Raw genomic sequence first — 15,914 nt, forward strand, 5'->3', positions numbered from 1 at the left:
AGTGTGTGAAGTGTCCATCATTCCACACTTCATTTTTCCAGCTGAATGAGTGCATCATCCGGGTAATTAAAGTGCATTCATTATTTTTTGAGTTTTCAGTGTGAACGCACTACTTACACTATTTATACTACAAAATGGCGTAGAATAGTGCATAAGTATGCGATTTGGGACGCAGCTTATATCTACTAGGGATGCCATGATGCCATGAACCATTCGGTACGACATCTACAGTTCAATACGTGCTTGTAAATTGCGGCTTTCTCGGTTTTGCGTTTAAATAATTTATGTGCCTTTTATATCTCCGCGAATTGACTGTTTGTGTGTGCCTGCAAGTCCATGAGCTGATATGACAAAACTCCTCCCTGCGAGTAAATATCCAATCACTATGCTCTAAAGTTAGGGGGCGCTTGACCATCATTCAACACTTTACCATGGCGAGCGGCGGTGAAGTGAGGCAACAGTACGAGGAAGTGCCGGCGAAGTTAGGCAACAATACGAGGAAGCGCCAACGTCTTTTAAATCTGCGGAGTGAGGACACTTCGGTTTTGCTGGTAAGTATAATGCCAATAAAAGAAAAAACGGTGAACAAAAAATAACTATGTGCAAGCATTGTTTTACACGTATAACCATGACTGCACATCTGCAGCGCCATCACCCAGCAATATCACTGTCTGAAAGCAGGATAGCAGAGAAGGTGATAAAGTCCTCCAAAAAGCAACAATCCCTCGCTGAATCCTTCCTGCAAGCATAACCAACTGGTTCCGAGAGACGCATAAAATAACAAAGGCAGTGAGGGTGTTCATTGCAAGAGATTTGCAGCCATTTTCGGTGATTGGAGATGTGGCTTTTGTCATCTTATAAAAGCACTCAATCCGCGTTACAGACTACAGTCTCGCACTTTTTCAGCATAAAGATAATTGAGATGGTTTATTTATGTTTACTGAAGTACAAATATGTTTATTTGAAATGGCCAATTTATCTTTATTAACTTTACATGTATGTTTATTTTTTAAAATGTAGGAATGTGTGTTTCCCAGTTTGTACATAGGCTACCAACAGCTGACAGTGACATTTCAGTGTTTTTTATACAATACACTAGGAACTAATGTACTTTTCTTGGCTTGTAAATATAACTAAAGGAGTATTGCAATAAATGGTTTTAATTTTTTTCTCCTTAACCTCTTACTGTTCCTATTGCCTATAAAATGTAAAAAAATCAAGTGTCAAGCCATGAGAACCGAACCGAAAACCATGTTAAAAAACCGAGGTATGTACTGAACCGTAGGCTAACTGTATTGATGCTTCCCTAATATCGACCACACTTTAAAAAAACTTTTAAAAATTATTGCTGCCTAATCTCTTTTTGGTTGAATCAAATTACCTTTTCTAGTAATTTCAATTTACTTCATTCAAACTGACAAAACATTACATTAAACCCGATAAACTGATTGAAATAAGTTAAAGTAGCATAAAAACATTTGTTGTCATGATTTTATATATATATTTTCAGGGCAAGTTATTAAAGTTGTACAAAAACACACACATATAAACACTTGTTTATCACACCTCAGTTTTGAAAAGTGCTGCAAAAGTCAGTTGCTCAATTCAACATTGAACACACATGCACACAAAGACATGCAAATGGTTTTAAGGTTTGTAATTGTACACTAAACAAACCAATATAAACTTTGCTCGCTGGACGTTCATGCACAAATAAATGAACAGTCATTTGCATTGGTAGCCCACACTGGAAAAGCTAAATATGTGTTTATATTTTATTTGATTTTTGTTGCATTACAGATGTATTTTGAACAATTTAATACATTCTTAATGAAAGAAAATTTAATTTTTGATATTTTGTTGACTATAATAAAAAACTGTAAATAATAAAACAAACTTGCACCCATGAGGGACAAAAAAAACCCTAAATGAGTGAGTAAATATGTCAGGCTATATTCCATGTACTAAAAAAGCCTCCTTCATGTACTGTTTTTAATAATCAGTCTACAGACTGATCATATAATACATTAATAATGTCTACACCAGGAGTCACCAATCTCGGTCCTGGGGGGCCGGTGTCCCTGCAGGGTTTAGCTCTAACTTGCCTCAACACCTGCCTGGATGTTTCAAGTATACCTAGTAAGACCTTGATTAGCTTGTTCAGGTGTGTTTGATTAGGGTTGGAGCTAAAATCTGCAGGCAACCGGCCCTCCAGGAACAAGTTTGGTGATCACTGGTCTACACTCTCAGAAATAAAGGTACAGGAGCTTTTACTGGGGCAGTGCCATTTTAAAAAATACATATTTTTACCTTTTGGAATTGTACATAATAGTCCACAGTGGTGCCTAAAAGGTCCATATTAGTACCCAATTGTAAGTAAAAAGTACCTTTGAGGTACCATTATAGACCCTTCAGGGGAAAATATGTATCTTTTAAAAAGGTACTGCTAGAGCTGCACAATTAATCGTTAAAGGATTGCGATCTCGATTCGACCCCCTAGACGATCTTAATCCAGCATTTCTACGATTCTGTCAATCATATTTTCAAGTTCAGGAGAGAAGAAAAGGCGGCTGCACGAGTCTTTTCATTGTTTCACACTCGTTGCTCAGTGACATTGACACCTCCAAATGATGTTTAAAGAGTCACATACTGTATTTATAAGGTATAATTCACCTAAAAATGCCATTTTTGTCTTCATATAATGATGTTTTTGTGGCCGGGAAATCACAAATGACATGAGCTGCTGACCGTGAGCAGTTATCACAGGGTGCGCGCGCTCTACTTGATAGTTGCGTGCACGCGTCTACTTTAGTGAACAGAACCTGCATATGTTGCGAGTAACAGGTGTTAGGTCCAATGTGGGACCTGTTTGTATGTGTTTTTCTTTTGCAGATTCTGCGTGATTGCAGATTGGTGGGTGGGTCATCCCACCTGAGACTCATCGTGTGGGGTTTATAAGGAGTCCGGCATTCTGTCTGAGGGGAGCTCGATTAGCCGGACGTCTCTGCTTGGCGCTTTTGAATTATTTTTGTGTTTGGATCATGAGCTCAGTACACTTCCATACACATGCTTTTCCCTACTGACTTTCACCTATACTGACTTTGATTGCTTTAAATACTTTTGTTAATTATACGTTTTGTTAATAAATCATTTCTCTTTTCAATTTACCTGGTACGTATTGTCTCTCTAATGTTGCAACTTTGAGCCGGTTGTAACACAGGTAATACAGTTGTAAATAATATTCAGTTTGTGGCACAGAGGGATCGTTTGGGAGCCGCGCGCGAAGTATGAACAAGCACTTAGCAGTCAAAATGAAACCGAAAGTGTGCACTTCATTTAAATGATCGTATCGCATTTTAGTGTTATGATTATGACAAGCATTTGATATGCTTTTTTTTCTTTCATAGCGAACCCACAGTTGTGCATGAAAATAAATGTTTACAATGTCAGTATAACTACTCTAGCCTATATAATCTGATAATGGCAAATGTCTGATTTTACCAGTGTATAAAATTGTCTAATATGACAGAATGCAAGCAAATATATCCAACATAATAATTTAACATCAGAATTATTATAAGTAGAATAAAATTATTTATAGAAACCAGTAGACCTACACATAATATTATTATCGATGTTGTGCCAAACGTTTGTTTTTACTATACCTTTATTTTACATCTGCATAATCGTGAGAAAATTGTGATCTTTATTTTAAGCAAAAAAAAATAAAAAAAAAAAAAAAAAAAAAAATCGCAATTTTCATTTTTGCCAGAATCGTGCAGCTCTAGGTACTGCTCCAGTGACAGCTCCTGTACCTTTATTTCTGAGAGTGTATAGACTGAACACAAACTACACAAGTCCATGAAATCATCAATCTTAAAAAAAAAAAAAAAAAAAAAAAAAAACGTCTTGGAAACATTTTCAGGCAACTATGACACCACTTTCATGTAAACACACAGCCAAAGCAATAAAAGTTTTATTTTTAAGTTGTACATGCCTTAAAAACTGTAAAACAGAAGCCACACCAATGCCAAACCATAAGCTGGATAATCACTTTTAATTTCACTATGGTCTATTAAAAAAATAAGAGAAAAAGTCAAGCTAAAGGCACAAAAAAAAAATGTAAATTTAAACAAATCCGCCCTCGTTTGTTGAGACAAGAACAACTCTTAGCCTGCAAAAATCCTAGCCTTGGCTTTGGGTGGATTAAAGAGCCCAGAGAGACCTGTGGCTAGATCTCCGCTAATAAAAAATTGGGTGTTAAATAAACTGCGCTAGCGCCTCAAAGGGCCTGTAGAGCCCCTAACTAGCGCTGGCTGGGCTTCAGTCACAGCACGGCCTGTCTCTCTGTTTATGTTCGAAGCAGGAGAGTTGCCTTCATGACGATTTATTGACGCAAGATCCCCACAGTTCAGCCTGCCAGCAATTAATCACGGGGGCTTGTTCGGGCCTGAGAGAGAGCGATCTCCTCGTGAACTGAGCCAGGAGACTAACCTACTTGTGAAACTGGCACAACGCTTGGTCAATGGAAACAAAACTACCACCCAAACACTATTACCACTAATGTAAAATAAAAAAACACACAATCCATTTGTGTTTGGACAACAGAAAGGAATTAGGTTGACTTTTTAGTTTAAGAAATTACAAAATTAACTAAAACTGAAACTAAATATATAAAAAGTAAATAGAAATGTGTTCACTAGTGGCTCGTTTCCACTGATTGGTACAGTACCCTACTCTCTACGTAGAAATAAATCCACGCAAATTTTAGAATAAAGGCCTGCACTTAACACAAATTGAAAATTTTTCTTTAAAAAATGGCCTTGAAAATTTGATATCTCGTCAGATGACGTTTATTACTTTTTAAAGCCCTTAATTCTGGCTAATTTTACTTACTGCCTTTTTACAACCTTACTACCTTTTTCTTCCCAGACGGTCCGCACTCACATTACATTCAGGCCTGGACACGCTTACCACATTGATGATGCACAGTGGAGATTCCTTTAGTTATATGGCTTTAGTCGTTTGGGATGCAGGGACACGCAGTCAAATATTTCGGCGAACAGATCAGCCACTTTTGACCCTCATAAACAACCATAAAGTCCTTGTACTGCAGGAATTAGGAGGTTTGCTGAAGGCGCAGCTGTCGTGCAGTGAGGGGTTTGCGGCCTTAATAATCGACAACAGTCTGCATTAATTGAACAGTAAGAATGATTAATAAATCCATATAAAACTGTAAAAGTCACGTCTCGTTTTCAGTTTCCCAAGTAAGCCCAAGTGAACCGCGCTCTGGCAGACCGCGTCCAACCGGGCCAGGGCCGGCCAAGCGAACCATGCCTGAGCACTCACACTTCGGCACGGATCAGACACGGTAGTGAGAGTACGCCCTCAAACTACTGGTAAAAAAAAAAAAAACTTTCATTAAATGAAATAAAAACAAATTCACAAAAAATAACAGATAATAATCTAAATAGAAAAAAACTAGCTGAGATAAAGTAATAATTAGCAAAAACAAAAATCATTTTCAAAATTACACCCTAAAAAATTATGTTTGTTGTGGTTCAACTACTTATGATACTATAAACGCAATTTTTTGGGTTGCTTTTGTAACAACTTAATTGTTTTATATTTAACCTACCTAAATTTGTAAAGTGAAACTTAACCGATCTCCCAACAAACTGAGTTGTGAGACTGCAAAATGAATGCTTGGTCAATGGAAACTGATCTGGAAACAGCTCTGCAAAAAAAGTTTGGCTATAGGAGAAATGGTCGTGCCCAACTGAGCCTGGTTTCTCTCAAGGTTTTTTCCTTCACTTTTGTCAATTGGTGAAGTTTGTTCCTTGGTGCTGTCGCCACTGGCTTGCATGGTACGGGACTTGTAGAGATGCTTAATGATGGATTTGCTTTTCAGTGTTTGAACTTTCAGCAGTGAAAATGAAACCACACTGAACTGAACTGAACTTAAACTCTGAAAACTGGACTGACACACTTTTAATTAAAATTAATCTTCTATATTAAGCTGCTTTGACACAATCGACTGGGCGCTCTAGAAATAAAGATGAATTTTATTGAATTGAAACAAAACTACCACCCAAACACTATTACCAACACTGTAAAAAAATATGTTGTACTCAACACAATCCACTTGTGTTGAGACAACAAAGGAATTAGGTTAACTTATTAGCTTTTACAAACTATTTATTTTACAATTAACTAAAACTAAATATATAAAAACTAAATAAAAATGTGTTCATAAAATAAAAACTAAACTTAATCCAACAAAGCCATCAAATCAAATGAAAAAAGATTTACAGCAAATGTCAAAAGATCACAATAAAAACTAATTTAACAAATGTTAAACTATAATAACCCCTTGTTATCAAGAGAGAAAGAGAGACAAACCAAAAAAAAAAACACATGATCTGCCATGCTTTACCCAAACCAACACTTCCTCTGGCTGGAAAATAATAATTGCACGTCATGACAGGACTGATGTTTGCACAACTTGCATGTTCCTTCATGGGCATGTGACATGGCGAGCGTTCCCGTTTCATGCAGAAAAAAAAAAGCCCTGAGAAAGTGGATAAAAATAGTTTTGGTGATGAAAAGGATGTTCCTATATCATTTACTTCTCTATCAACACATGTTCCCAGAGCATGGGATCCTTTTTAATAAGTGATGACGAAGAAGCTTCAAAAGACATTTGATTAATAAACAGGGAAGATAATTATTTAAAGATCTTAAGGGGGAAAAAAAACTCTCTGCAAACCTCAAGGTATGACGCAAAACAAATACTGAGTAAACATGAGAAATGAAAACAGCTTACATAAATGTCAAATTGCGCTGATCTATACTGCAAATTCACAACCACACTTTATACACTCCTGAGACAGACTGATAGATGGGCCAGGGTCTTTTTTTTAATTAGCTTTTCACCCCTTGTATGTTTTTTGTTGATTGGTGTTTGTTGGCCCATGCAAACATAAATGCATGCAGGAAACCAATCCGTACAATATTCACTCATCATTTTTATTTTATTTGCAAAGGTAAGCTTTACAGTTAATAATAATTATTATTAATAACAGAATTCCATCATTATATATGTTTGCAGATTTGTAATGTTATCACTGTTACTCAAGTTATCAAATATTTTATTTTTGTATTATATATTGTATTTTATATTCTCAACTCTGTATAAAAAAAACATTAAAAATCATTGGAGTAATTTGTTTGCATTTAAATTGGTTTCATTTTGGTAATAAAATGTATTTTGAAGTATTATTACCTGTACCAACAAAATAAAAAAAGTAAAAAAAATAAAAAAAAATAAATATAAAATTGTGTGTTTTATACCCAATTTTACACCCATTGTGTGTAAAGCGCTTTGAGTGCCCAGAAAAGCGCTATATAAAGGTAAGGAATTATTATTACACTTGCACTTACACACTACACACTACACACTACACACACACACACACACACACACACACACACACACACACACACAAAAAACAGATAAAATAAATTTATTGAAAAATGATATAAAATTTTAATTAGAAAAATTTTATTAAAAACTTGAAATAAATTAAATAAAGAAAATTTGAAAGAAAGAAAAAAAATTATAAAGAAATATATATTCAGAAAGAAATATAAATAAAATAAAATTGAATGAATGAATGAATTAATGAATGAATCAGTGAATGAATAAAGTTTTTTTAAATATAACATATTAGTAGCAGTGGTAGTAGTATTGCAAGTAAATTTAAACATGCAAGTACATAAGTCAATTAATTAACACATATATAATCAACTTTCAAGAGCATCGTATAAAAAAAATATATATATTTTTTTTTTTTGTTTATTTATTTATTTATACCCTTCCAGCTGCAACCCATCTCTGGAAAACATCCATACACACTCATTCACACACACATACACTACGGACAATTTAGTCTACCTACTGTGCCAACCATGTATGCGTGTGTATATATTCATATATATTGTTTTACAGTATATCTGTAAAAAAAATAAAAAATAAAAAAAAAATAAAGAGATTAATTTGAATAACATAGAAAATAACATTTTTGAAACTTAAAAACCTATAAAAACTTTAAAAAATAAAATAGTGTGACTGGATTTGCAGTGTTAAGCTGAGCTAGTCTCATTTAAAATATGGTATTGTATCGGTTTATGGTTTAGAATACTCAGCAAAAATGATGCCAGACATTTTGCAGTCTCTGCGATTATTTCCGATACTAATATCGGTATCGAAACAACCCTTGAAATTTGTGAACAATTGTTTTGTCTTTTCATAAGCTTAACCATCCCAAAGATTAATTTCTACTTGATGTGTTTCTCCACTATACTCCCAGCTATCTCATTCCACACCGTTTGCAAACACTAGTGCTCGGTCCAGGAGCTTTCGCCATCCAAACCAGCTGTTTGATTGTCAGCTTGCCGTCCTCATCCCAGGAGCCACATAAGAACCCAGCGGCTGACTTGCCAGTAACGATGAATATGGCTTTATCGCTCTAGGCTCGAATTTATGTCTGTACCTCAGAAGTTTTCGCCCGAGGCTCAGCGATCTCATTGGCCCACTGCGCATTTGAAGGTGGACAGCTCGATGTACTTTCATTCCTCTCCAGACCTTCTGGATTGGCAAACAGGTTTTTGATCCAGCCGTATCAAAGTTCAGACTTCCTCCGGGAAAATCAGCTCTGTTGCGTTTCTGGGTGATTGAGCCCCATTGTTTGGCAGTTTTATTTTTCTGTGTACCCATTTCCCTACACTGCCCAGTTTATCCCAGCAGGCTGACGTCAGGGCTGCTAGTCTGCAGGCTTTACTGCTCCAAACAACTGGCACTAATGGTGTGTTGGCCCCAGGGCAGGCGGATGGGGAATGCAACTTGATCCAGATGCAGACGCCAGTGCACCGAACTCCCCTACAGCGCACTTGTAATCGCAGTCTGTCGCCGTTTTTACTCGGGCCTAGCAGCTGCTAACCTGTCTGCTCCTTATTCATTCACTGTATATACAGTTAAAGTCAGAATTGTTATAATTATTGTTATAATTACCCCCCCAATTTTCCCCAATTTCTGTTTCTCATGACGGATTATTAGAAGAACGCAGCATCTCATTTCTCAGAGGATGCGTTCTCTGTTTTCATGGTCTCCCGAGTTTGTTCTCTAGAGGTAACCTGGCAAGAACGGTCTACACAAGAACGCAAGTTCGTTCTACGTGTTTTTGGAATTAAGAAACAGCCCTTGACTTTCCCAAACCGCGGTAAACCTTGAAACTGGTTATCATTCCATGCAGTGATAGATTCATGTTTTATGTGGCATCACTAATTCCCGTCATTTTACTTTCACTGGTCTGATGAGAGGCTTCTCTTATGTTTTATTAGTAGGCTTGAACAGTAATGCCTAGTTCAGACTGCATGATTTTAGCCCCGATTTTGGCTCGCCGACAGGTTTTGAGAGATCGCCGATAAATGCCTGAAATCACAGGCAAATCGCTGCTTGTGCACGTGAGTGACAATCACACAGTATGAACAATCAAAGACGCGACCTGAGAGAATCGCCGATGAGTCGCGATGCCTGTGAGATATTTGGCGTGCTAAATATCTGGAGCTGTCGACGATTCAAATCATCAGCGCTCTTTTTCGGTTTATTTGGACCCACAAAATGGAGGAAAAACTACTGGAGGTTTGACAGGACTCAGGAGCAACCGTGTCTGTTTGACGTTACATACAGAAAGAAATTAGTTTATTATCAACGTTGAGGAGAAATGGCTAATTCCCTTTAAACCCAGGTAAGCAAACATGTACATGTTCTACCCCATTAAAGGCTTCTTTATCATTATGTAGTTAATAACAAAAGATATACTACATGTTTTTGGCTGTGAGACGTTTGGACGAAGTTGTCGGCAATTCTCCCTATAGTAAAGTCATGCAATGTGAATGTCCATGTCGCCGAACCATCTTGCAGTGTAAACAAAGCAGCGACGAAACGCTAGCCCAGATAGTCATGCAGTGTGAAAACATCTGTGACACGACTAGTTTGAAAATCATGCAGTCTGAACTCGGCATAAGACTTAAATAAGCATCATAGATGTATTTTGACCAATTTAATGCATCCTTGCAGATAAAAAAAACTATAATTATAGTTTATTATATTATATATTATATTGTTATATTATTATATTATATTTATCATTATAGCATTTTAGATGTGTTTTGAACAATTAAAATACATACATGTAAAACAATGTGTTAACATCTTTTTTGCATCTTTTTCTGTATTATTTAAAGCTGACATTTTGTTGGGTTGCATCATTTGCTGTAATCCTGTGGTCATTGTTTGAACTATTAAACCAATTTGTGCTGGAACAGCTATCCTGTTTCACAGCGTTTAATCATGATATTTGAGTGCTTTTTTTTTTTGGTGTCTCATTATGTGTAATTATCTCTTTCTCGGCATTCAGAGGGCAGGCTTTTCAGGGAATTTTTTCTTTCCACCATAAACCCTGAACTGCGTTTCCATGATTTCCAGGCAGTGTGTCCATTCATTAAATAACCTTTCGCTGGGAGCTTTCTTTTTTCAAGTTTAAAGCTGCTTATTTGTTGGAAGTATGTGAAAATTGCTGTTACCGAAAGGCCGTGACCGTGTGAGGTAATTTGTGTGTTGTTAAAGGTTGCAGACATGTAGTTCTGCCAGTGTGTGTGTTCAACAATAATAACTAAATAATAATTTACATTGTTTGAGTGTTTGTTTCTTTGATATTAGCCAAATGTGGACCTTATCTAATGAAATAACTTAATACAACGATCCAAAAACTAGTACACCCAAATTTATATTCATTCATTCACTTTCTTTTCGGCTTAGTCCTTTTATTAATCTGGGGTCGCCAAAGTGGAATGAACCGCCAACTTATTAGCATATGTTTTACAGAGCAGATGCCCTTCCTTTCGCAACTCATCACTGGGAAACATCCATACACACTCATTCACACACATACACAAAGGACAATTTAGCCTACCCAAATCACCTGTACCACATGTCTTTGTACTTGTGGGGGGACACTGGAGAACCCTGAGAAAACCCATGCCAACACGGGGAGAACATGCAAACTACACACAGAAACACCAACTGACCCAGTCGAGGCTCAAACCAGTGACCTTGCTGTGAGGCAAACGTGCTACCCACTGCGCCACCGTGTCACCCCAAATTTATATGTTATAGAAAAATATTAAATACATATTTTTAAAAAAGAGGTAAAAACCAAGAGAATCAAAAAAAAAAAAAAATTTGAAATTTTGTAGGTTATATATTTTTTTATTTTTTGCTTGAATTTAATTGCATTATTTACATTGTTTGTTTCTTTGATAGTAGCCAAATCTTGAGCTTATCTAGCAAAATAACTTGTGATAACGGTCCAAAAACTAGTACACCCAAATTTATATGTTATAGAAAAATTAAATGCAAATTTAAAAAAAATGAAAAATCAAGAGCAAAAAAAAAAAAAAAGTTGAAATATTGTAAGTTGTAATTTGTTTGCAATATTTTGCTTGAATTTAATTGTATTATAATTATTATTAATATTATTTTTATTATTATTATATAATTATTATTTTATGTGCATAAAAACAGAAATAGACACAAGATACAATACATAAAGTACAGGAAAAAAGCCAAACGAATCATTTTTTTTAATGTAGTAATTTTGACTGAACACACTGACAGCAGTCAGCTGTCAAAACACTGGTAGCTTCAGAATAAAAGCATGTGTAAAAGAAATATTTTTTTCATCCAAGGCACAACAATTAAAAATAGAAAGAAAAAACTTGGAAAGACGGTGTAAATATTGAAACTCAAAATGGCCGCCGGCCAAAGCACTGCTGCACCACCCAGCATGGTGCAAAGGGTCTGAAAACTGAACAACCCATTAGAAAAATAACTAGAGTCTGTGTTTACAAACACACAAAAACAAATGACTACAATCAGTTTCAAAGGCAGGCCAACAAAGCAAGTCAAAAAGAAAAATTCCACAATCCACTTCTAGTGTGATGTTATGTGGTTGCAGAAGAATTCGGAGCAGTTTTAGCATGTTGCTAAAAGCTTTCTAAGGTATTTTGTGGGGTTCAATTGTTTTGTTATGAAATTAGAAAGGTGCTTGAGTTGCTATGAGGTAGCCAAAGTGTTTGGTGCAATCATAAACCATTCATTTGTAATGGCTTACTGGGTAAGAGTCTATGCTGAAATTACAAATGAAGCTTAAGCCATTTTGTTGTCCATCTGACCTTTACATCATCAAAATACTTAATTTCAGGTATCAAATTCCCAATGTATGCTATTCAGCACACTAACTGTGCGTAAAATAAAAATTTTTCCTTACGCATCCTATTTCATCACTAAATCCCATTCCAGTAGCATTTAAATGCTCTATGCCGATGTAAAGGACAGATCTAGAGAAATTGTAGATCTGGAGAAGTCACAAGATATTTTACTATCCATCAGATCTTTAAAATCAACAAAATACATGATGTCAGGTCTTAAACTCCAAACTATAATTTTCAGTGCACTAATTGTGTGTTAAAATATTATTTTTTCCTCATACATTATATTACATCACTTAATCCCATACCAGTATACAAATATCATCAAAATACAGAATTTCTGGTAACAAATTTCTAATTTATGGGATTCAGCACACTAATAATGTGTTTTAAAGACTCATACTTGCTTATACATTACTAAATCCCATTCCAGTAGCATCTAGATGTTCTATGCCAATGTAAAGCAGAAGTTGGAGAACAGGAGATCTAGACAAGTCTTAAGACATTATACTGTCCACCAGATATTTAAATCAACAAAATACTGAATTTCAGGTATCAAATTCCCAAATTATGGCACTCAGCACACTAATAATATGTTTAAAAAACTTATTTTTCCTTATACATCACATCACTAAATCTCATTCCAGTAGCATCTAGATGTTCTATGCCAATGTAAAGCAGAAGTTGGAGAACAGGAGATCTAGACAAGTCTTAAGACATTTTACTGTCCACCAGATATTTAAATCAACAAAATACTGAATTTCAGGTATCAAATTCCCAAATTATGGCATTCAGTACACTAATAATATGTTTAAAAAACTTATTTTTCCTTATACATGACATCACTAAATCTCATTCCAGTAGCATCTTAATGCTCTATGCCGATGTGAAGGATGGATCTGGAGAAGTTAGTTCTCTCACTGAGGAAAACATCAAGCGAAACATAGAAGAAAATGCAAGGAGAGAGACCTCTTCTGATGAGAAACACCAGATTAGATTGATGCTGGCGATTCCCGGCTGAAATTGCTCTTTCGGACCCAAAGCGGATTAGTGAACGAGATGTGTGAGAGGTGACATCAGGCCTCCAAATCTCCAATCCAGCTCAGAGAGTACAAAACCATTACATCAACCCTGGATTAGCAAAAACAGACCACCAAAAGATGAAGTCCTACTGCCTCTGAGAAGATCAGGAGAGAGTTGATTGGCTAATGAGTGTCATTTCTGTAATCTACTCTCCTGCGTCAACGGCATTATATAAAACAGTAATGTTTCTATGAAAGCCTCGCAAGATTATGAATATATTTGAATGCCTTCTACTAAGAATCAGAGATGTGAGATAATGAAAAAAAAACGTATATCTTGCTTTTCGACAAGGATAATGAAACAATTTTGCAAGCTCACCTTAATGAGTGATTTATTAATAATGTATTCAAATGATTCATTCAAAAAAGGCTGAATTATTTAAAAATAATACGTTTCATAAATATGAGAACATTAAAGGGTAAACATCACAATGTCCCTTTCTGCAATATCTGAATATATATTCTGTGCAAAATTGTTTACAGATATCCAGTTCTTAAACACAAATAAGGAATAAAACAAGTATTGCACTGTTATCTGCCAGACTTTAACCAGAATATGACTTTCTAATGATGGCTTCATCTTTTTACCCCTTTTTAGCTTTCTGATCAAGTTAAGTCAGATTTTTTGACGTAGTAAATCATCAGATTTCATTAAGTGTCTCAGCCAGGGCATTTTTCATTGAGCAGGTGTAATAATCATTAATATTATTAATTATTCAAATTCTTATATTCACTCGATGACAATCCTACCTGCCAATTCTAGTGTGTTGGGTTCAAGACTGGTGCTTGGTAGCGTTATGGGGCCTGGCTCTGTTAGCAACAAAGTGGACAAGAGGCTGCTACTGCTGAAGAGCTACAGTACAAAAAAACGTTCAGTATATAAACGGTGGTTTGGAGACATCGTTGTTTTACACTGCTTCTACTTAACGTTAACTTACCAGCCGTTTCATCATTTTCATGTGTTGTTGTTGTTGTACTCTCACTGCTGCTGGTTTGGAGACATCGTTGTTTTACACTGCTTCTACTTAACGTTAACTTACCGGCCGTTTCGTCATCTTCATGTGTTGTTTTACTCTCACTGCCGCTGGTTTTAACGAAAAATGTACTCAACTTTTTTTAAATTCTGGCCTTTTCAGCACCAACTTTGCGCTTTTTAGTATCAATTTTTCATCCCCCGCATATCTCTTAACAAATGATTTTGCCGATGAGCAAAGTGTCGCTGTTGGGGAGTCAAATGATAATTACGTCATCATTGACCTGCAGGCTGCATTCTTATCATGGGGCTGCGAGAAAATAAATAAAAAGAGTGGTGCTGTAGTAAAATAATAAATAAAAACTGTAAAGCTATGGGCAGTCAGTCGGTTGGTCGGTCGGACAGACGGACGGACGGACGGACGAACGAACGAACGAAGAGTGCAAGCGGATAGGGACACTGGCCCTCGTGGCAAAAAAAAACTGACTGGGAAACTAGCGGCAATACTCCTAGTCCTCTCGATTAGCCAATCCAGGCCTGATCTCTCGCCATCATTCAAAATACCAAATAACTTATATTCTAATCGAAATGCCCTAAATATGCTTGAAATTTGACAGAACATCAATGAAAGTACAAACCCTTTAGCTGACCTCTAATAGCCCCATGCTTTACTAACCCAAATGACGTCTCCCATAATAAAGCAGTACGACTATTGAGTGCTCATCTGTCTAGCGTCTGAAACCGTGTGACCTTTTTCCCAGCAAACACAAAAGGGAAAATATAAGCAGCACGAGAGAGGAGGAGAGATAAAGCAAGCGAGGGAGGCAGGGAGAAGCAGCGCAGCTTACAATTTTTTCCAAGAATAATCAAACTCCTCCTCGAGCTGACAGTTGGACAAGACGGCCTTGGCAAAGTCGAGGGGACAGATATTTGAGTGTGAATCAAAAAGCTGCTCAAAAAGCCTTTTCTGGCATCTCAAGGCTGATTCTCAACTCTCAAAGCCCAATCACGTGCTATTCCTGTAGCTGAGAAGCACTAGCCGCCTCTACCAAGAGAAATGGGTTTGTGATGCCACATATCTGGATCATAGAAGGTTTATTTACAGATGGACGTAATTGAAACCGAAGCAGAGCTGATTCCACTGTTTGTCTTGCTCTCTGGGTATGTGTGAGGACTTCGAAGACAACGAATCGTGACAGACTTCTGGGCAAAACTAATACATTGTAAAAATGGATCATCTTCATTTATTACAGGTTTCAGTAATAAATTGAGGCCCTGTCCACACCAACAATTATATGTGTTTTTTCTAAACCAAATTCTCTATGTGTTTTGGGTCTAGTTTCTTAACAAAATATCAAATAATTCCTAAATTAACAAGCATTTTGCAGGCAAGCAAAAAATATTGTCTTGTTTTCAGAAATAATGTGTTAAAATAAGTGATGTTTTCAATAAAATAAGTTAAATAATCTGCCAATTGGGCAAGATATGCCTAAACATTCTTATTTCAATGCGTGTTTCACTTAATT

The 15,914-nt window shown here is 36.2% G+C and overlaps 1 protein-coding gene and 1 long non-coding RNA gene across 3 annotated transcripts in view; both read right to left on the minus strand.

The window, feature by feature from the left end:
- The window catches only part of hdac4 (histone deacetylase 4), a 399,927-nt gene that overhangs the window by 343,611 nt on the left and 40,402 nt on the right, over positions 1–15,914 (minus strand). The window lies entirely within an intron of this gene.
- Positions 11,692–15,136, minus strand: LOC141376203 (uncharacterized). Its single transcript, XR_012385628.1, has 3 exons — positions 14,354–15,136; positions 14,166–14,268; positions 11,692–13,464 (listed from the first exon to the last, which is right to left on the minus strand). It is a non-coding gene; the product is annotated as an uncharacterized lncRNA (long non-coding RNA).

This window comes from Danio rerio, chromosome 9, assembly GCF_049306965.1.
Source record: "Danio rerio strain Tuebingen ecotype United States chromosome 9, GRCz12tu, whole genome shotgun sequence".
Lineage (NCBI taxonomy): Eukaryota > Metazoa > Chordata > Actinopteri > Cypriniformes > Danionidae > Danio > Danio rerio.